Genomic DNA, 23,430 nt, shown 5'->3' on the forward strand with positions numbered 1-23,430 from the left:
GATGGACCAACAACAAAAAACGACATGTGGATGCAGCAACCGCTCATAGGTTTGCTTGCTTTGATTTGAGTGAACGGGGATAAGGGCTCAGGCTGCGCTGGGAAGGGGAAACTTAGACTGTCCTAATTGGCATTTTTGCTTACAGTGGACTAGATAGGCTCACACCCACTCCTGTTTATTAAACCTCCTTGCTGCATGCCGTGTTAGTTCACTTTTAAAGGTAAATTAATAGAAATAAAACAAAAAAGGAAAATGGTGTCTTTTTTTTATTGCACTAACAATATATATATATATTTTTATTTGTTTCGAAGTTAACCCCATGCTATAAACTGTAGGCCCCGGCTTATAAAGAAACCTACTAGTCGAAGCCCCGCCCCCTTCGCCAACCCAACAAGAAGCGAAGGTTGGCGAAGGGGGCGGAACACAGCTATGGTCCACCGCACCTCCGTCCACGCCTCGCGGTGATAGGACTCTGGCTCTTAAAGCACCACCTCCTGCTCCTCCCCAATTGGTTCGTACAACCGGCGTTCGCAGTAGCAGGTTAGATTGCGTTTTGCCTGCCCAGCCCCTCTTTTATTGTTATTGTTGTTGCTGCGGTGGATGGGGGAATGTGGCCTCGGTGCCTTTTGTTTTGCGTTGCGTCCCTTAATTTTTCCAGAGTTAGTTTAGTAGTGCTAGTGTTGTTTTGTAGGAGTTTGGGGTCCGTTTCTTAACGCCGCCGTGCTTGTAGCTTTTTTTTTTTTTTTCCAACACCCAGTGAAAAAGGAGGACTAACTAAGGCCGCCCGCGAGGCGCATGCGAGCTGTGGATGCTGAGGGCGGGACAGTGCTGGGCGCATGCGTTCTGATCCTCATCCATCGCTCGGGCTTCACCGTGCGCCTGCCCGTAGCTTGGCGCTGGATTGAGGCGGCCTGGTTAGCTATAGAGAAGTGGGGAAGGGGCGGGAGGGAGGAATATGGAAGCGGTGGCGGTCCGTGAGTGATCCTGGTGACTCTAAGGCAGTATGGGGGCCGCGTGGGACACCCACAGCCCGCAGAGGAGGCGCCGGGATCGGCTTTGACCGTGCTAACTAGACACAGACGCCTGGGTGAGTGGGGAAACTGCAAGGGAACCGGGGGCGTCTTGCTTGTCCACTCCCCCCCCAATCCCCATGGGCATTACAACCCGTAGCAGATGGTATTTCCTTCTTCCTGGGCATGTCTCCCCTCCTGCATCAGACATCACAGAGTAGCACGCCCCTCCCCTCATCCAACAAATGAAGATTCTTCTTCTCCCCACCTGCCCTGGTACCAGTCCCTAAGTCTCGAATGAGCATCCATGTTATTTGGTATCAAAATACTCAGCATCAGCTCTGTGGCTGCAGCAGGTTCCTGAGCACTCCCAGTAGTGAATAAACTTCTCCACTGTGTTCAGGTCATTTTTTTTGTTGTTGTTGACTTGCAACTTTAGCACCTTTTAGTTATTCTGAAATATTGGCTCCTGTGGTACCAGACAGGTGGGTAGTGGAGACCCTCATACCAAGTTGTTATATCCTGTTATTACTGGCAAAACAGTTGGTGCCCGCACCACCTTCAATCCCTCAAGCTCTGCCCCTTTTATTAGTACTAGCAAGCTCTGGGGATCCTGTTCTTTGTATCAGATTGCCTTACTTATTTTGTGCCAGGTTGACCTGTGCTCCAGCGCTGAAGAGTAAGTTCCACTCTTCCTGATGTCATCCTGTGCTCTGGTCGCTCATAATCAGTTGTCCTATTATCCTAACCCAGGGATGGGTAACCATGGTCCTCGAAGACCACAACGTGTCAGATTATCGAGATTTCTATAATGAGTATGCATGAGATTGATTTGCATGTACTGCTTCCATTGTATGCAAACCCCTTTCTCTTCATACTGTCCTGTTCAATTTGTTCATCCCCAGCTTCCTGCTTCTTTGCGGTCCCTTTCATTTTCTGCCATGTTCTGGCATCCCCTACAAACCTTTTGTTTACCTTCCTTCAGTGGTTTTCAACTCAGTCCACAGAACACACCCAGCTTGTCGGGTTTTCAGGATATTCGTTATGAATATGCATATGAGAGACTTGCATACATTGGAGGTAGTGCATGCAAATCTATTTCATGTATATTCACTGTGGATTTCCTGAAAACCTGACTAGCAGGGTGTGTCCTGAGGACTGGGAAGATAACCCCTGCCTACCTGCCTGCCTTCCTTCCTCTTCATTGGGTGGCAAATACTGGCTAGAAATCAATTCATCTTTCTCTCCCTCTACCCCTTGCATTATTTTAGATCAATTTTTTTCAATCTACTGCAGCAAGAATTCCTCTAGTTCTCCCAATTATCAAAAGATCTTAACTGTAGTTGAAGTTTCTATTGTTTTAGCTGTTTGTTTTCCACTAATTATGTACCTTTCAAGGGGATGAAAAATTAATGTTTACCAGTGTTATTGCAGTGCTTGATAACTTTCTTTTTTTTTCTCCAGTTGAATCAAGTATATCTATGTAGTAACACATCATACCTTATGCTATGAGTTTATCTTGTTGGGCAGACTGGATGGACCGTACAGGTCTTGTATCTGCCTTCATCTACTATGTTGTTATGAGTCAAATACTGTACGTGCATTTGTGCAGTTGAGAAGTCATCGCAGAAATGGAGTATCCACTCTGTTTTTACACCAAGGATGAGAGAGTAGTAGGGGAAATGGTATTTTTCTGGTAGACTAGTAGAGCAGTGGGCTGAGAACCAGGGAAGCCAGGGATCAAATCCCACTGAAGTGCCTTGTGATCTTGGGCAAGTTACTTAACCCTCCATTGTGTCTGGTACTAACTTAGATTGTAAGCCCTCCAGGGATAGGGCAATATCTAATGTACCTGAATATAACTTACCTTGAATTACTATTTAAGAGGAGTGAGCTAAAGCTGAATAACTAATGTAACCAACTGACTAAAATCTGAAGCCCTAACCTTAGTGTAGTAATGCATTATCACTCAAAGAGGGCTTCTATATTTATACTGATGGACTCTGCCGCCAGTTGGGATTGTAGGAAGTCAGCAGTGAATGTGGATGAGGTAAATTAGATACATTTTGTAGTACTGTTTCTCTCAAGTATGCAAATGGTAACACAGTAGATGGCTGTATATAAAGGCTGAAATGGCCCATTCGCTTTGCCCAGTAATATGGTTAGGGTTGTCTGCTGTTCTGTTCGGGCTACTACTACCCCCCACTCCTTTTAAGAAGTGCAAAGTCACTTCACTGTGGTTTGAGTTTAGGGATCAATGCTTGATTCCATCCTTTTGCCTTCTAGGGATCATCTATGTATATCCCACTCCTTTTTGCATTCTCATCATGTTTGTCTCCAGCATCTTCTCTGGGAGGGCATTCCAGGCGTTCACCATCCTTGGAAAAGTATTTCCTGACGTTGCTTCATAATCTTCCTCACTGCGCTTCATATCATGTCCTCCTCTAGGTTTTCTTGTGCATTTAAAGGTCTGTATCGCTTCTCCTCTGTCGCTTCTCCCTTTTGGAGTATACATGTTTAGTTCTTAAGTTTCCTCTCATAATGTTTTCTGGTGCTCACCCTGTATAATTTTGGCCCCTTCTTCTGGACTGCCTCAAACCTCTTAATATTCTCTCTGATGACCTATAAAAGGGCAATATTAACTCTTTTTTTTTTTTTCTTCTGCTGGCTGTTCCTTGTTATACAGCTTAGGTATTTCTCTGGCTTTAGTCACTGCTCTGTCACATTGTTTCATTACTTTGAGATCCTTTGATACCATCCTCTCCTCCAATGTCTGTCTCTGTTGGTCTGAGTGCATCAGTCCAGGTTAGCCCAACACATAATGGCAGGGGTTGGCAATATGAGCTGCCAACCACATTGACCATGATCTGGAAAATGAGAAAGCAACCCCCTTGTAATGCAAACAGTGAAGACCAAAGATCGCTCAAGCCATCAGCTGACTCAAGAATGGCAAGGCAGCTGGACCAGATCAGGTCTGTGTAGAAGCCTTAAAACAGGAGGCAGTATTGTTGTTGATTAACCTGTACAGACTATTCTCTGCTATATGAACTGAAGAACATGTTTCCACTGGTTGGAAACTTGCTGATATAGTACCAATCCTTTAAAAAGATGATAAGACCAAATGTGAGAACTACAAGGGAATCGGATTCCTATCCGTTGTTGGAAAAGTGCTTTCTGAAATAATCGGAGCTTGCCTTCAACCAGTGTGGGAAGTTAACACCCGAGAGGAGCAATGTGGCTTCAGACCAGGCACGGGTGGTGTAGACCAACCTAAAGAGAGGATAAGATGGCTCTTTTTTTTCTCATTGTAATATTCATTGACTTCAACAGTGCCTTTGACAACATCCATAGGGAATCTGTGTGGAAAGCACTTTGGGTGACTGGAATTCCACAGAGATTAGTCTGAATTAATTCTACCTTCTATGATGGTATCTCTGGTAGAGTTAAGGTGCATTGGAAAAAAATTCAACAGCTTCATTGTCCAAATGGGTATAAGTTGAGGATAGATGTCATTGCCACTGCTATTCAGTGTGGTCATTGATTGGGCCATGAAACAAAGCTTGGCTGGGTGTGTGGGCATGGAATGGCATCACATACAACTCCTTTGGATTCCTGCACCCCAGATACATCACTCTGCATTTCTTGGCATACAAGCTTAATTGAGCTTTTGACTATAGTCTTCCAGTTTTTATGGATCACTTCTCTGCTGCCTCGGGGGTGTGCATTCTGATGCAGATCTTCATATCATCTCACAAAAAGGTAAACTTTTCCTTTTTAATCCTTTGGCAGTCTGGCTTACACAGATTTGATATCCTGAAAATCCATACGGATGTGGGAAACCCCATTTTGCAACGCCTGCCCGCGCTCCCTGTGAAACCGAATGATCCATTTACTTCGCCATGCCTGTGTGGCACCCTACCAGTAAGTCACTTGCATGGGGATAAGAACATTAGGAAAACTACGCTTACAAAATATAATTTCAGGGCCTGATATTCAAAGCAATTTAAGCAGGTTGGAGAGGCTCCTGCCTGTTTAAATTACTGGGGGGCCACTCAACCACTGAAACTCGGTGGCACTTAACCAGGCAGTGCTGTTGAATATCAGCTCTGACAGGCAGGGGCAGTACAGGGGGTGGAGTTGGGGAGGACCCCACAGTTATGCATGTGCTGGCAACTGCATAAATTCAAAGCTGTCTTAACGTCACTCAGTTAACTATGTGGGTCCCGGCTGAATATCAGCTGGGACTAGCTTAATTCTTTTTTTGCAAGCTTTCCCATTACTCTACAAAATGTCCCTCCCAATCCCCTTCCTGGTCCTACCTGGGAACACTTGGTGATCAGTAGGGGTGGTGGGGGGCAGCAGCAACAGAAACCCACTCGCTCCTGCCCCTAGCAGCTACTGCAGCAGTATGGCACTTTGTGGTACGTCAGGTGCCATGTTGTTGTAGTAGCCACTGGGGGCAGGAGCGAGTGAGCTTTGTTCCTGCCCGCACTGGACCCAAATCGAGAGATGGGCGCCCATCTTGCAAAGGCGCCCAAATCGGTATAATCGAAAGACGATTTTGGGCGTCTTCAACTGCAATCTGTCGAGGAAACGGGCAAAGTTGACGGGGCTTGTTGGAGGCGTGGTGAAGGCGGGACTGGGGCATGTTTATCGGCCAAGGAGAGATGGGCGCCTTCAGCCGATAATCGAAAAAAGAAAGGCATTTTTAGCGCAAATTTGGGTCATTTTGTTTGGACCCTTTTTTTTTTTTTTTCACGAACAAGTCCCAAAAAGGTGCCCTAAATGACCAGATGACCACCGGAGGGAATTGGGGATGACTCCCCCAGTGGTCACTAACCCCCTCCCACCATAAAAAAAAAACTTTTTTTTCCAGCCTGTATGCCAGCCTCAAATGCCATACCCAGCTCCATCACAGCAGTATGCAGGTCCCTGGAGCAGTTGTTAGTGGGTGCAGTGGACTTCACCCAGGTGGACCCAGGCCCATCCCCCCCTCCTTACCTGTTACACTTGTGGTGGTAAATGGGAGCCCTCCAAACCGCCTCCAAAACCCACATGTAGGTGCCCCCCTTCAGCCATAAGGGCTATGGTAATGGTGTAGAGTTTGGGGGGGGGGGAGTTGAGGGGCTCAGCACCCAAGGGATGGGAGCTATGGACTTGGGAGGTATTTTACTTTTTTTTTTTTTTTTTTTTTTTAATTGTTACAAGTGCTCCCTAGGGTGCCCGGTTGGTGTTCTGGCATGTGAGGGGGACCAGTGCACTACAAATCCTGGCCCCTCTCACGACCCAATGCCTTGGATTTGTTCGTTTTTGGGCTGGGCGCCTTCGGTTTCCATTATCGCTGAAAAACAAAACCACCCAGCACAAATCCGATGCATTTGCCCGGCACAAACCGTATTATCGAAAAAAAAGATAGGCGCCCATTTTTTTTTTTTTTTTTTAATACGGTCTGTCCCGCCCCTTCACGTACCCGTTCTCAGACATAGATGCCTATGGAGATGGGCGTTCACGTTCGATTATGCCCCTCCACGTATCCCAGGTAGGCCTGGGAGGGGTATTTGAGCTGTCAGGGCAGGGGATATCGGGGTGGGGAGATTGGAAGGAGGATGGCCTATTTTGGGTGGGTGGGAGTCAATTCCACGAGGTAATGGGAAGGTTTAAACAAAAAGTTATGTGGGTCCCCGTATAAGCTCCAATGGCCAGAACAACAAAAAAATTCAGTGTGCTCACATATGGCCCAGCACTGAGTACCCGGGTCTAATTTAGCTGGTGGCAGTCTGCATTTAAAAATCAAAATTCTGACTTCCACTGGTTGAATATTGGCTGGGAGTTTTCAGGCTTCTCAAGCTTTTTGACACTTTTTCTGCAGTTTTTTTTTTTCATGATGTAAAAAGGGGTTTGTAGTAATTGCTGTAGGAAGGGAAAATGAGCAGACATGGTGGGCCTTGTGGTTAGCTGTTGTGCTGTTCCATGATTTTGCATTCTGCTTTGAGGGTATTATCAGCCCTAAAGCATAGAACCAGTAAATCCAGGACTGGAAAATTACTATGAATTGTTTTTCCAACTTTTCTGAAAATGTGTCTGAATTTTGAGTATCCGAGAAGATCAGGCAAGGCCAACCTGTGAGCCTGCATTGATTTATTGTTGCCATAATCTATATTTTTCTGTAAAATTGTGATAATCTATTTTAAGGAACCGTTACACCTGGTTATGTCCTCACCACTTGGTATAAGACTTCTTTCACCATGTAGAGGTTGGGTGGGGTGGTAACTGCTTTTATATCTATATTGTTTAGATTTTGCTGAATCATAAAATGATTTTTGTTTGGCTCTTGCCTTTGCGACATCTACAATCAGAATTAAGATTTGGGCAAAACTCCTTACGCTTAACCCACTCTTGAAGGCACAACTAGCAGTCAGCTTTTCAGAATGGCCACAGTGAACATGCATGAGGTAGAGTGGAACCCCAGCATATGCATTATTAATTCTGGTAATCCTGAAAACTGATTGATTGCTAGTGGAAAACATAAGTTTGATCATGTCACTCCTTTACTGCAATCTCTCCATTGGCTTCCTATAGAAGCACGGTGTAAATGTAAGCTTTGTACACTTATCCAAAAACTTATTCTATGGTTTTGTTCCAGATTATTTGGAGTTATTTACTGTAGGAACAATGGTTAGTTCTCTTTAGATCTAAGGACCGTGTTTGCTGCAGTTTCCTTCTGTAAAGTATGTGAAGTATAAGTCCTGTCATAGCTCTGGTTTTATCTATTGTTCAGTGCAATGTTGGAACTCCCTTCCTTTGGAGCTGAGATTGGTTGAATTTTACCTACGCTTTTGTAAATTGCTTATCTAATGGCTTATCTAATGGTTCCCAAACCTGGTCCTGGAGGCTGAATATTCATGAGAGATTTGCATGCAGTGGAGGCAATACATGCAAATTTCTCTCATGAATATTTATTGTGGATATCCTGAAAACCCGATTGGCTGGTATGCCTCCAGGACCAGGTTTGGGAACCACTAGGTTTATGTGTTTTCCATTTATTTAATGTAATTTCGTGCTTATGGTATTGAGAGAGTTCTGATTTGGTTTCTATAACTATATTTATTGTATTAGTTTTCCTAGTGATGGCCTATCTTTTTTTTTTTTTTTTTTTAATTTAACTTGTAATTCACATTGATCCTTAGTTGGTATATAGCGGAATATAAATTCTGTTGTATAGTGCCTGCAGGAGTGGGTTGAGAAGCGCTACCTTATTGTGCTGCATGTCATTTTACCTGCATTGTTTGGTGGCAGAAGGCTTGTTACCAAAAGTATTACTGTTACAGCATTAGAGGATTTTTTTACTTAGTTCCATCAGAAGACTTTGATAGTTAATCTGTCTGTGGCTCCCGTAGCAACGTCAGAGGAGGAGTCCTCCTCTCATGTCGCAACAGGGTACACCTCCAGTCCAGGGGCACAGACGTCAACACTAAGAGGAGGAGCAGATGCACAGATCACAACACATGGCTGGCTGCGGGCTTCCATTCCTTCAGTAAACCAATTTTGCAGGTTAACTTTTTCAATTCTGTTTCTCTATTACACGGAGAGGGGGGGGAAGCGGCGCTCAGCTGATGTACGACACGCGGGGGGGGGGGGGGGGGGGGTGGCGGTGCTGCACTGGCTGCTACCACCTTGGGGGGGGGGGGGGCACACACCCTGGAAAACCTTGCTAGCGCCCGTTTCATTTTACTCCGAAACGGGCCTTTTTAACTAGTATTCTATAATCATTTGCTTAGCATCCTTTTCTTGGGTCTACTTTTACTTACTGATCCTGCGGTGTTAGGGGAATAAGGCTGCCCAGGCATGGGTGTATATGTTATAATAGAATTGATCTGGCACTTGGGCTCTGACTTCTGGGGAAGCAGTCTAGTCTTTGGTTTTGGTAACTTCAGTCCTGCCCTGCATTGGTAGAAGGAAGCCCACTTGTGCTCAAGAAGAAGTTAAGTGCCTCTCTGTAATCCAGGAAGTATGTAGTGGACTTCTTTGGAGTCCCTTCAGCATCTCCAGTATTTCAGAGGCAAAAAGGCAGTGTGTTTTTTTATTTTTTCTAGCAAAAATGGTGCCGGTACTCAAATGCCAGGCCACCCTTCAGGGGTGGGGTGATCACTGAGGGACCCACCCCACAATAGCCAGACCCCCTGCAATCAGACACACACACAATCTATGACAAGGCAGAATTGGTGTGTAAAGCTTGAGCTCTTTCATTAAAACTTGGGGACCGTGGGTGAATTTTAGCAGACCAGGTGCTGATACTCAGTACCCCCTCCAAAAAAGCCCTGCAAAAAGGTAATGCATTCATTACAGAGATACCAAGCAAAAACATGTCTGTCCCCCCCCCCCCCCCCCCCCCCCCATTTTCTCATGAATCAGCCCGAATGGACTTGTTTCCTTCTGCCTGTGCTCTGATAGATACTGGCTAGCTGTGGCAGTGAGTATCACTGTGATGTATCAGTAAAAAGCAGGAGATTAGAGGCACTGCAGGGGTGAGATTAGTCAGATTTACTTGTATATATTGTACCCTAACAGCTCTCTTCTATGTTCCTCCATTATAATTTCTGCCTAACACATTCTAATCTAAGGTATTTTGCTGATTCTGTGCTTTAAGGAAGAGAGCATTTCTGAAGCTGTGCCTGCAGAAAACATAGTAACATAGTAGATGACGGCAGAAAAAGACCTGCACGGTCCATCCAGTCTGCCCAACAAGATAAACTCACATGTGCTACTTTTTGTGTATACCTTACCTTGATTTGTACCTGTCCTTTTCAGGGCACAGACCGTATAAGTCTGCCCAGCACCATCCCCGCCTCCCAACCATCAGTCCCGCCTCCCAACCACCGGTTCTGGCACAGACCGTATAAGTCTGTCCAGCATCATCCCCGCCACCGGCTCTGCCACCCAATCTCGGCTAAGCTCCTTAGGATCCATTCCTTCTGAACAGGATTCCTTTATGTTTATCCCACGCATGTTTGAATTCCGTTACTGTTTTCCTGTTGTTTTCCTCCCTTTTGAACTAATCTGTTTGTAGAGCTTTAGGGTTTTGAAGAGTTCATAATCTCAGTTTTCCTCTATGTGGCCTTTTTTTGGGAGGCAGATTAGGATTTTGAATTTAAAAAAAAACAACAACCTTGTGGCAGTATAATTAAACCTCGACTTGCCTGAAGTCAGAAGGCTCCCTTTGTAATAAAGCCAGTAGGCGCAGGGTCGGGTTCCCCCCACCCCCCTCCCAGGGCTTTTATTGTGACTGCCCTAAGATGCAAGAGTCTGCGTGGCTGAAAGAAAAGCGGAAGGAGGCGCTCCTCTCACTATTGATGCCATGTACTTGATCAGCCACTCAAAGCAGCAAAAGCCCATTTCTAATTTCTGGAACTGGGTACCTGCTTTCTTTAAACAAAGCATCCTGAAAAACTGCACTAGGGGAGATGGAGGGAGAGGGGTGGAAGTAGATAATGGGGGAAGCCACAAAACTGGTTTCTTTTTTTTTTTATGCCTGGAAACATTAGGTGTGTTTGGTGCAGTTAGTTGGCAGTGTGTAAGAAGCATAGGTTGTTTCGTTACTTAATGGTGCTATGTCTGAGATCGGAGTTGGAAGCAGCCCAGCTGCTTCCTGTGTTCCCTGCCTGGTGTAGCTCCCTCTGCTGCTTTTTCACAAGAGGAGTGGGGTTGCCACCTTCCAGTTTGTATTTTGTTTTCTTTATTCTTCAGGAACCTTGGTGTTGGGTTTTCATACTTTAGGTTTTTGTTCCATTTCAGTCCATTTGGCTTTGATTCCACCATGTAGGGTAGGTTTGGGAAAGTGGAAGAGCTCTTAGAATTAAATTTGACTTTATCCGCCGTAATACAGAAACAGAGCCATCTGCTTCCCTTCACAGGAAGGGCTTTGAGTATATGTGGTTTCTGTTTTTAGGAAGGCCTGGGTTATTCTTAGGTTAATGCTCAGATTTGTTTTGCGTATCCTGTGACAAGCTCGATCCTCACTCTTTTATGTCAGGGTGTGTTGCGTTATCTCACACTTCCTTTTATTGTTAATGCGAGTATTAAAATAATTGCTAGGCCCAAAGAGTTACTGTACCTTCAGTGGTCTGTATTGCAGGCACACACTAACACCTTTTTAATTTCTCATGTTATATTTTATTTGGCAAAAGAGTACAGGAGAACACTATTGTCAAGCATATTAGGCATTTGTCAAAGCGCTCTTAAAGTTTCATTAATCCTGTGAAGCAAAAGTAAAATCGCCTTTTTTCATAAAACAATCATCACTGACTGGTACATTAAACCACAAGAATTGTGTAATACAAAAATGTTAACCAACAAGATACATCATAGCCTATAGTGTCAGCTGCTGGCTCTCTGCTCCCTTAGGTGTGAACTGTTTTTGTAGATTCCAAACCTTTATTTAAAAGGTTCCCAAAAATGTGGGATACAAATGTAACAATAATAATAATAATTAATTTCAAAATTTTTATTGTTTTCTGACATTGGGGCCCATCATTTTTCCCATATCTACATATCTATATCTCCATCCTAGGGCTGTGGATTAATCATGTTACTTAACTCAATTAAGTAGTTAACTTTTTGTGCAATAAAGATTTTGATCACAATTAATCTTGGTCAGGCATTGCTGGACTTGCCTGGGTGTGGGCAGCATCTGCAATGGAAGCCATCTTCTTCCAGTGGCCCTGATAGTCTTCCTGCAGTCCGCAGAAACAGCAAGTTGCAGCAGAAGAGATGGGTCGCAATTGCAGGAAGACTCTCAGGGCTGATGGAGGAAACTTGCCTGTGTTACCGATGTAGTCCGTGAGCCAAGCAAGTACAGCAATGCTGAACCAGTTAACTGAACATATAAAACTTTTTTAAGCATCCAACAGCTCTAATACATCCCAATGCCTAGTCAACCAATTTATACAATATATAGGAGGGGTCCACACTGTTCCAGAACAGGTTCTCAACCCGGTCCTCAGGACAGACCTAGCCAGTCAGGTTTTCAGGATACCCACAGTGAATATGCATGAGAGAGCTTTGCATAGAATGGGAGTAGTGAATGCAAATTTATCTCATGCATATTCATTTTGGGTATCCTGAAAATCTGGCTGGCTAGGTCTGTCCCGAGGACTGGGTTGAGAATCCCTGTTCAAAATTATGCCATTCAAACAATACTTAACCGGGATCTGCTGCTGCTCGGAGATGACAAGGCTGAATGAGTTCTTTGCGTTGGTCTTTAACGGAAGAAGATGTAAGAGATCTACCTGTAACAGAAATGGTTTTCAAAGGTGATGATGCAGAGGAACTGAAAGAAATCTCGGTGAATCTGGAAGATGTACTGAGCCAAATCGACAAAGAGTAGTAAATTGCCTGGACGGGATGGTATGCACCCTGGGGTCCTAAAAGAACTCGAACGTGAAATTGTGGATCTGCTGTTAATGATATGTAACCTGTCTTAAAAATCATCTGTATGAACTGAAGATCAATGTAACGCCAGTTTTTAAAAAGTGTACTGGGGTAATCCGGGAAGCTTACAGATCAGTATGCCTGACTTCAGGGGCGGGCAAAATAGTGGAAACTATTATGAAAAATAACATTACGGAATATATAGACAAACATGGTTTAATGGGACAGAGTCAGCATGGATTCAGCCAAGGGAAGTCTTGCCTCATCAGTTTGCTTCACTTTTTTGAAGACATGAATAAAGGTGAGCCAGTTGATGTAGTGTATTTAGATTTTCAGAAAGCTTTTTTTTTTTTTTTTTTTTTGTTACATTTGTACCCCACGCTTTCCCACTCATTGCAGGCTCAATGCGGCTTACATTGGGCAATGGAGGGTTAAGTGACTTGCCCAGAGCTGCCTGTGCCTGAAGTGGGAATTGAACTCAGTTCCTCAGTTCCCCAGGACCAAAGTCCACCACCCTAACCACTAGGCCACTCCTCCACTTTGATATTTCCTCATGAGACTCCTGAGAAAATTGCCTCCTATCCATTGACTAATGTTCTGTTATGGATTGAGAATTGATTATCAGACAGGAAACAGAGGGTAGGCTTAAATGGCCATTTTTCTCAATGGAGGAGGGTGAATAGTGGAGTGCCGCAGGGATCTGTACTGGGACTAGTGCTATTTAACATAAATGATCCTGGAAATCGGAACAAGTGAGGTGATTTAAATTTGCAGATAACACAACTATTCAAAGTTGTTAAACATGTGAACTGTGGAAAAATTTCAGGAAGACCTTGGGGAAATTGGAAACTGGGCATCCAAGTGGCAGATGCTAGGATCCACCTTTAGGAGTAAGTACCCAAGAAAAAAATCTAGGTGTCACTGTAGGCAATACACTTCTGCCCAGTGTATGGTGACAGCCAAAAAGGCAAACTGGATGCTTGGAATTATTAGTAAAGGGATTCAAGACAAGACCAAGAATATTATGTCTCTATATTGCTACATAGTGTGACCTCACCTTGAGTATTGCATTCAGTTCTGGTTGTCGTATCTCAAAAAAGATATAGCAGAACTAGAAAAGGCTCAAAGAAGAGGGACCAAAATGTTAAAGGGGTGGAGCTGCTCTCGTACAAAAGGCTAAAGAGGTTAGGGCTCTTTAGCATGGAAACAAGATGATTGAGGTCTCCAAAATCATAAGTGGTGGTAGATCAGGTGAAAGTGAATTTTTATTTATTTATGTTTATTCTTTCAAAAAGTACAAAGACTAGGGGACACTGCTGGAGGATGTGGTAGCGGTAGTTGATGTATCTGGGCTTAAAAAAAGATTTGAACAAGTTCCTGGAGGAAAAGTCCATAATCTGCTATTGAGAGAGAGACAAGGGAAGCCGCTGCTTGCCCTGAGATTGGTAATATGTAATGTTGCTACTGTTTGGGTTTCTGCCAGGTACTTGTGACCTGGATTGGTCACTGTTGGAAGCAGAATACTAGACTAGATGGATGATTAGTCTGACCCAGTGTGGCTATTTTTGTTGTATAAAGGCCAATTTTAAATAGATTCTAGAATTCCAGCATATGAGTACTCCAATCATATACCTTCCCTTTTATTTATGTATGTATGTGTTCTAGGTAGATTGCAGTTAAACATTTACTGTATAAAATAATGTAATCATACCCAATAAAAGACAGACAATAAACATCCACGTCTCCAGTTAACATATCATATTCATCACTGTTCAAAGGTCATTTCAAACTCTCTTAATCGTCAAATGCCTCTTGAAATAACAAAGGATTTGTAAATCCTTTTTTAAAACATCCAATGATGTAATAGATCTAATCTGTTCAGGCAATTTATTCCACAGGTAAGCCCTCATACTTTGAAAGTCAGTATACAGTGTTTATCCAAATTAATCACTTTCATCGATGGAACATCAAAAAATTAGCCTTGGTGGATCTCGAATGCAGTTGTAATAACAAGAGAAACCAAATTGTTCATAGTTTAAAAAACAATTTGCTGCCTAATCAGCAGCCAATGCAGACTCTTAAGAATTGGAGTATTATGCAAATAGTGAGGGTACCCAAAAAACACTTGAGCCTACATTTTGAGCAACCTCAAAATGTTTATTCACTCCTAGCCTAACTGAGATAATATTTAACCATCCTCTCTGACCTCATGTGCATCTTTCTTCAAATCAGTCACCTTACTTTCAAATTCTTCCTACTTTCTTACTCATCTATATGTTACAACTTTGCCTTACCCTTCACTACCAATTATAATGTTCTATTACGTATTGTGTTGTCATTGCAAGTAGTATACCATGCCATATTTTGTATTGTTGAATATTTTCACTGCTGTAATTGCCTATTGCTCATGTTTGATCTATTCTTACTGTACACCGCCTTGAGTGAATTTCTTCAAAATGGCGGTAAATAAATCCTAATAAAATAAAACCTGCAAGGCTTTGAGAAAACAACCACGCAAACCTAACAGCAAACCATTGCAATAATCAAAGCAAGGGATAACTGAGGGCTAGATGCACTAAACCTTAAGAACCCTCTAACAACCCTTTAAGGAAGGAAATTCCTAACCGTTGCATGCATTAAAGGCCTTTTTCCTACGAAGCAAGCAGCTAACGAAAACGGAATGCAAAGGAGAAACTACCATTGAAATGTGGACAATTCGGAATGCACTAACCATTCCAATGATTGCAACGAATCATTTACCGTCAGAAATTTTACGTGTGCTCAGACCTGTCATGAAGGCCCCCTGCACCATAAAAATCCAAGCCAGCATGTTTAAAAAGAAAAGTGAGATACAAACACGTGGCTCTCCGCTTTCCCCTGCATCATTACAAAACAAAACATACTGCTTCTCCCTGCAGCTTAAAAATCCTGTCTCTCCCCTTCTCCAACAGCTTTGAAAATTAACACTCTATCCCCTAAAGCCAATTTTCCCAGTACTGTAAACAAACTGCAAAGAGGTCTTTTGTTACAAAAGGGGATTTAGAGTTATCTTCAACTGCACTCTTCTGCTAGATCAGACAGCTAAAAGGCTTGCAGGTCGGGATCCCCCCCCTTGCACGCCTCAGTCTGACATAAGCAACCTACGTAAGTTTAATAAGTTTGTGGCTGCTCTGCACATGCTTAAGGAGCAAATTAAGGACGGGGATAACGTACGCTTGATACATTGTACTTTTCAATACCGCACCGAACATTTCTGAGCTGTTTTTTTTGTGCATTCTTCGTTGTTTCAAATTCGTTAAGCACTTTTACGATTTAGATTTTTTAACGTTTGGTTGATGCATCTAGCCCTGGGTTCTGAATAACCAGAAAAAGTGAGAAGCTCACGCAAACACTTGATTAGTTTTAATCAAGAAGGCTACCTGTTTAATCATTTTCTGAACTTGTATCTTCATGGTCAAACCAGAATCCAGAATTACCCCAAAGATCCTCACTTTCTGTACAATTGTAATTGTAACATTATCAATAATAAACTCTGCAGGAATACATTCAAAGGAAGAGCTGGATACAATTAAAATCTGTGTCTCAACCACTGAAACAGCATTCAGATGGAGAGTGAGCGATTTAAACATCTCCTGTACTGGATTTCCCACTTTGACCAAAAATTGAAAACCATCGGTGTAAATTTTAAATTTCAACTGAAAACAATTCAGCAACCTGCAAAGGGGTAATAAAAAGATGCTAAGTAACAGCAGATAATGCTGACCTGCTGGCACTCCAGAATGACATTCAAATTCTGCTGATGTTTCCAAATTCGCTGATACACAAAAAAATCCTATCCTTCAAAAATGATTCAAACCAGTTGAGCACTCCACCACTGAATCCTACAGAATGAAGTCTGTTAATCAAATAGTATGATCTATTGTGTCAAAGGCTGAAGAAATATTCAAACTTACCAAAAAATGATTACCTTTTATCAAACCCCTCTTTGACAGTACCTAGCATAGAAATCGGTAATGTTTGTGTCATATAATGACCTGATACCAAACTGGTTCATATCAAGAATATTATTCTTCTCAATAAAATCAAGCAATTGATCATAAACTACTTTGTTTTTCAAGAATTTTCCCAAGAAAGGGACGTGAAGAGACAGGCCTATAATTTGAAACATCTTCTGAATCAAGTGCTGGCCTTTTAAGCAGTGGTGTAACAACTGCCTTTTCAATGAATCAGGCATTCATCCTTCAGCCAAAGACTGACTGACTGTCTCTAAAGACATCAACAATTTTATTATTATTTTTTTTTTAGTGATTTAACAATCAAAGGAAAATTTTTACTGAATCGCTTTCCAGTAGGCCTGAATTTTTAGGTGCCTTGTAATCAGTACATCTCTCTTTGGGGGGGGGGGGGGGGGGGGGAGGGAGGGAGGAAGGAATGAGCCATTTTACCTAAAGTCCGATAATCTGTATAATATTAAATTCTCCTGAATATGCATAGCAAAGGAAAATCCCAAAACATCCTTCTTAGTCTGTTCCCACTCTGATTAATATCCAGTTGCCACTTATGTCTGTCTGCAGTAACAGAGCACGGCAGTCCTAGAGGAATTTATGTAACAGGGAGACCAGTACCTTGGCTGTTAACCTCATCCTCGCAGATTCCAGCTAATTCAATCTGACCGTGTTGGTTTCTTTCTAATGTCTCTCCCCATGAGGAAGTGTACTACATGAGTATAATGAGGATGGAATTTGTACTGCCTTTCTGTAATTACAGTCAAAGCAGTTCACATAATGTACAAGTATAGGCATCATGATGCCTGGAGGAAAGATGACTCCTCTGCAGCGTGCCAAATGAAGCTAATTTTCTAACCTCTGTTAATTGACCCAAAGTTTTAAGGCCTTTTCATGCTCAAATAACAAACACTGGTGACTCCTTTCCCAATTGAAATATAGCATAACTACAGATTTGGAGTTAAAGGAGAAATAGCATCAATATGATCTGGAAATAAAGAATCCCACTCTTGCAATGTATATTCCATCAAGGGCAATTTTGGCCACTTAACTTACCTATAGCAGGGATGTGCAACCATTGCCCTTGAGGTTCATAACCTAGTTGAGTTTTCAAGATTTCCGCAATGTGTATGCATGAGATTTGATTTTCATATACTGCTTTCATTGAAAGCAAATGGATGTCATGCATATTCATTGTGGAAATCTTGACAACATGACTGGGTTGTGGCCCTTGAGGATTGTGGTTGCCCACCCTTGCTTTATAGAGTTTAGGAACTCAAAATAGCTCCGCCAAGAAGATAGAGCCAATTAAATTCTGCTCTATGTATGGGTATGAGTAATTCAATTGATATGTTGCTTTCCTGTGGTATCAACCTTATCAGGAGTCAATAAGCCTATTCCAATGCTGCTTTCAATTGTGTCCAACCCTTATCAGAGTATAGAACACGTCTAGGGCTTATAGGCTTTTTATTGTGCCAAATGAAAGCAAGCAGCTTGTCTAGAATTAGACCAGGATAGGCAATGTCTAGAACACACAAAAGAATCTGGGTAACCATTTTAACAGTGGCCATCTTCTCAAACCACTATCCCTCTCATTCTGTAACTTACAGCACCTAAAAATAAGCAGCATTTGTGCACTAACTCCTAGATTCTGTAAACAGCAACTAAATTTTCGCGTTGCTGATCTTTGTGCAGAGTTTATTTGGTTAACGAGCAAATCGGTGCTGATAATTGGATGTTAAGCAATTAACAGCATTAATTGGGACTGATTAGGATTTACAGACATAACTCACTAAGTAATGATGCATGTAAATCGCACCGCATGGATCTCAAAAGGGGGGTGGGGGTGTGGCCATGGGAGGGGTATTGGTGGGTTGTGGGCATTCCTAAAATGTACGTTTGTTACAGAATATGCCCGATCCATGCCTAAATTAGTCGCCCACTTTTATACCAGGTTTTAGTTGACGTAAATGGCCATGACTAAATTTACTCGAATGCACTGGGCAAGGCAGGGCACTGCCATTTTGAAGGTGGCACTGGAAAGAGGAGGGAGTACCCAATGCAGAGTTATGGGGGGGGGGGGGGGTAGGTCAGCAGCCCACTTGGACCACCAGGTTTTTTTGGGGGGGCGGGGGAGGGGTGGCTGGAGATCCATCAGACCTCCAGCCCCCCCCCCCCCGTGCCCTCATGTCATAGGGGGTCGGGGGCTGGAGGTCTGCCGGACCTCGTGCCCCTTGTTGTGGGCTTGGGTGGGCACTAGGCCTCCAGGGCCTTGCTTTTGAAGGGGGGTCCGGGGGTCCAATGGACCCCCCAGGACACAGTGGCAGCCTGGGCTGACTGACTCTAATTGGGGAGATGGGGGTGGGAACAGAGCCTTAACCCTAATGCCAGCTCTTGAGCTGGTGTAGGGTTAAGACATTATTCTGCCCCTACGATCAGAGTGCTGTTCTCTGATCATGGGGGAGGAATACAAGCAGAGCTCATTTAAATCTAAATTTAAATAGCTCTGTGCTATTGCCTCGTTTGCCCAATGATCATGGGGGTGTAGTTAGATGTGACATTTTACCTTTTGATCATCGGGGCCTTAGTGCCTAAATGCAAGGGTGCTTACTCCTGGGGCAAGGATAGATGGGGTTCCTACTTATGCACTTAAAATACTGCCCCCCATCCTAGGGTCAAGCAATCTACATCTCTAACATAGAGGTGTCTACATCTGTGTCTCCTTTTTCTTTAGCCCTCACCCCACATCACATACCACACAGTAGTCTCTCCTAATTCCTCACGTCTTTCTCGTGACTCAGCTTCCCCATCCCACAGAGTGGTCTCCCTCATGACCCCCACCCTCACCCTACATTACATCTCACACAGTAGTCTCTCCTGATCCTCCCCCATCTCAGTGTGAGCTTTCTCATGGCTCCCCCACATCACATCAAATCCCACACAGTAGTCTGAACCCCCCCCCCCCCCCCAAAAAAAAAAAAAAATAAAGCCGAGGTTCTTTGAAAGTTTTAAACAGCTTTACCAGAGATTGGAGACTTCCTCTGCAGGCTTTTCTGGTCTCGCCACTCCTCTGCTCCACTCTTCAGCCCCTGATGCTCCTCTTCAGTGCTCTTCAACATACTGCTGCATCTCAGCCATCACCACTGCTCCTCTGCTGGTGCCCCTGATCTCTTCTGCTGCCGCCACCGCAGCCTCTCTTCAGTGCCTCGATGGTATGCTGCCGCTCAACCACCAAGTGAGAGAAGGGAAAATAAAAAAAAAAACCCGCACAGCCCACTGCTCTGATCGCTCTCTCCTGTTTCGAGTAGCCTTTGTATGAAGGCTTTCCCAGCCAATGAGATGCCACTTTCATGCCCAGAAAGGAGCATCTCATTGCTCGTCAGGAAGAAGAGTAAGACAAGGTATTTTTTTAATGGGGATTTTTGCCGGCTGCAAACCTTAGGCGCTAAGTCCGATTTTTTTTTCTTTCTTTTTTTAGCCACCATGGCAACCTGGTGCCGTGGGGTTTGTCAAGTCCTGCTGTAAAATAACTCCCTAATCCCTTATTTGTCCGTCTTGAATAGATTGTAAGCTCTGTCAAGCAGGGACTGTCTCATGTGTTTTCTGTACAGTGTTGCGTGTATCTAATAGCGCTGTAGAAATTACAGTAGTTGCAATTTTGGCCTTAGCTACTTTTGGGATTGTAGTGAGATTTTTGGCTTACTTTTAAGTATCCCACAGGTGAACTTGGTCAAACTCTGAGTAGTAGAGGCATCTACCTATACAATGAACTAACTTCAAGATCTATTTTCCATAGCATCCCACAGATCAATCCAGAGACTTGTGGGTTATGTCCCTCTACCAGCAGATGGAGATAGAGAGACCTTCATGTGCAGCCAGCTTCTCTTCAGTGTTCTCTCTCTAGTAGGTGGAGGGTCATAACTGTGCAGTTCTGAATTGATCCGGCTCCCAGCCCGTCCAACGGGTCCCTGTTGAGCCTGGATTGGGGTTCAGGTCCCAGATCGTGGGAATTTTTTTTTTTTTTTTTTGGGGGGGGGGGTATACCTGGTGGTGCCAGGTCCCTCCCCCCACCGGCCTCCTGTGCCCTACTTGCTCTGACGCTTTCTCCTGCCTCCTGGGGTGGGGGGGAGGGGAACAAGCAGCATCAGGCCTCTAAAGTAAGCTCTGCAGGGGCAGAATAAAAAAAAAGACCCAAAGGGAACCAGACGCAGGAGCGCTTTGCGGTGCTCAATTTTTGGTGTTTAGAGAGGAGGGGGGCGTGTTTCCCTCAGTGCTCTCAATGTCTGCGCCATCAGAAGCTGCCAAGCGCTGCTCCCAGTGTGGGAGCCAGCAAGCAATGGCTGGCAGGTGCAACACGTGCATGCAGCACAACGTGCCTGAAGTGGGCAGCCTGGTTTCGGGCAATGTGGAGGAGACGGTTCCCGTTTTGGCAGGAACCTCTGGCTCTTCTGTGGCACACCCTGATGTGGGCACCATTTTCTCAGTGCCCCTGTGCTTAGCGTTGTATGGTGTGGTGGGAAACCTACAATCTGAGCAGGCTGCCATGGATGCTACAAGCCAGGTCAGTAAAGTAATGGTGGCTGGCTTCAGAACATCTGCAACGGGATTGCCCCTTGGCATCACCAGATTGAGTGGTAGTGACCACAGATGCTTCCCTATTCGGTTGTGGGGCTCATTGCCAAGGATGAATGGCCCAGGGGGCTTGTTCCCTAGTGGGGCCGTCATGTTCCATCAACCAGTTGGAGTTGAGGCAGATTCGCTTGGCATTCTGACAGTTTCTCAGCTTTCTACAGGGGTCCCCCATGCAGGTGCTGTCAGACAATGCTACAGCGGTAGCATACGTGAACAGGCAAGGTGAGATGAAGAGCACGTCCCTGGCATGGGAGTTGGAGCTCCTCTGCCGCTGGTCGGAAGTACACCTGACTGTTCTGTCGGTGGTGCACATAGCGGGATCGACAGATATGCAGATGGACTTCCACAGTCAGAATTGGTTGGACCCGGGCGAATGGGAACTGTTGCCGCAGGTGTTTGAGCAGGTTACAGATCACTGGGGAAGGCCGGAGATGAACCTCATGGCCACCAGAGCCAGTGCGAAGGTTGCCTGGTTCTTGATCAGGGACAGGGATTCTGGTGTAGAGGGACTCGATGCCCTACTGCACAATTGGCCCTTGGTTCTTCTTTTCCCACCATGGCCCATGGTAGGGCACGTGGTGCGCCGGATTGCAAGATATCCCGGGATGGTGAAACTGGTGGCTTTGGCCTGCTTTAGGGGCCTCCTTAAGGGTACTTTGTTAACCGTGCACCTGGACGACGTCCGTTTCCTCTTGGGTGTGAACTATCTGCGACCGCCTAGGGTGCCGGTGCTTCCGATGTAGAATCTGAACCTTGTGCTATGGGCGATGCAGCATCCTCCCTTTGAGCCTCTGCACTTCTTATCTTTGAAGGATCTCATCTTGAAGACAGTGTTCCTAGTGGCTGTTGCCTTGGCCAGACGTGTGTCGGAGCTACAAGCCTTGTCCTCCAGGGACCCCTTTCTGTGCTTCATGGAAGCAGGGGTATGCATTCGGACGATGCCCTCCTTGTCCAAGGTGGTGTCTGTCAGCATTTGTCTAGGTATGGTCCTGGGTCCAGTTCACAGAGGCAGTGGGTTCGTAGAGGCAGTGGGTTCCCAAAGAATACACAATCCACACGGGTTTGGATATATATATATATATATATATAGAAAGTATATTGTATTTACATTTATAGGCTCACAGCACTTAGTAAATATTACAATGCTGTATCTATGTGTGTGGGTTTAGATGGGAATCAATGAGAGAAAGGTAAGAATGGGGGGGGGGGGGGGTGCAGAGAAAGAGAAAAGCCTTGAGGTAGGGTTGAAGGTGTGTGTGTGTGTGTGTGTGTAGAGGAAGAAAGAAAGAAAGAAAAAGCTTAAGAAAGCAGAGCCATGTGCTCTGATTAGGGCTGGAGGAGAAAGGGGGGCCAGAGCCGGGGGCTCTGGTGGCTGAAGATGTGTGTGTGCAGAGAGAGAGAGAAAAAGGGCCCTGAGCAGAGCCATGTGCTCTGGTTTATACCTCAGGAACAGAAAGGGATCAAATAACTTCTTTCCTTCCCAGCCAAACTCCAGTTTACTTTCCTGAAGTCAAGGTGACCATTTTCACTGGTTTTACTCTTTGAAGTCCCTAGTTTTTGAGCCTCTCTGTCTGGCTTTCTTTTGTTCTCAAAGAGTCCTGCTCCCAGATGCCCAGAGAGGACATAGGTAGGTATGTTAGGGGTAATCAAGAAAACACAGGGGTAGTAGGCAGCTGGGCAACATTTGGTCCATTTGCCATCCTTAGTGATTCCTGAGGGAGGGGGAGGTTCTCAGAAGTCAGACGCTGGTTTAATATTAATCTAAGTATGTCAAGCTGGTTTCATATTAATCTTAAGTATGTCCAGCAATCCTGACATCTCCACCACTTTTTTTTTTTTTTTTGTGCATGGAGGCAAGATGGAAGCAAACCTGGATACCTGATCTGTAACTGTAGTGACGACTGTTCATGTTCCCATACCTCCAGTTATATTGTTCCTGCTAGTTCTAGCAGGCCCCCTTCTTGCTTATTCATATCTCCACAATAGTGAGATGTTTAAGTCCTAATATGCCACCCCTTACCCATCGTGGAGAATGGACAGTGCATAAGGGATGCAGCATCTTGGAGGTTAAGGCCTACAGGTACCAGGATGCCCGGTGTAAAAATCCCAAATTAACCTGCCAGACTAGAGTGGTTCCAAGGTAGATGATGGGACTGTTTAAAAAAAAAAAAAAACAACCCAATTAACATGCCAGATTAAAAATGTAAAGGCTGGGAAGAAAGTAGTTTTAAAAAAATTCAGATGGGAAGGAAAGTAGTATGTGTATTTGTGTGTATGGGTGCCTTATAGGGGTGAGGGTATTTTATAGGTTAAACTTTGCAAAGAGTTGTACATATGTCCAAGTTTACAGCACATGA

The 23,430-nt window shown here is 44.3% G+C and overlaps 1 protein-coding gene across 3 annotated transcripts in view; it reads left to right on the plus strand.

Annotated features, from left to right (window-relative positions):
- The first annotated feature begins 566 nt into the window (after positions 1-566).
- The window catches only part of ATXN7L3 (ataxin 7 like 3), a 67,414-nt gene continuing 44,550 nt past the window's right edge, over positions 567-23,430 (plus strand). For 2 of the 3 annotated variants that reach the window (XM_030220646.1, XM_030220648.1), the window contains exon 1: positions 567-1,087. The gene's annotated coding sequence lies outside the window, so the exon portion shown is untranslated. The remainder of the gene's footprint in view (positions 1,088-23,430) is intronic. The other variant, XM_030220647.1, reaches the window with a different exon arrangement.

This window comes from Microcaecilia unicolor, chromosome 12 (assembly GCF_901765095.1).
Source record: "Microcaecilia unicolor chromosome 12, aMicUni1.1, whole genome shotgun sequence".
NCBI classification, from domain to species: domain Eukaryota; kingdom Metazoa; phylum Chordata; class Amphibia; order Gymnophiona; family Siphonopidae; genus Microcaecilia; species Microcaecilia unicolor.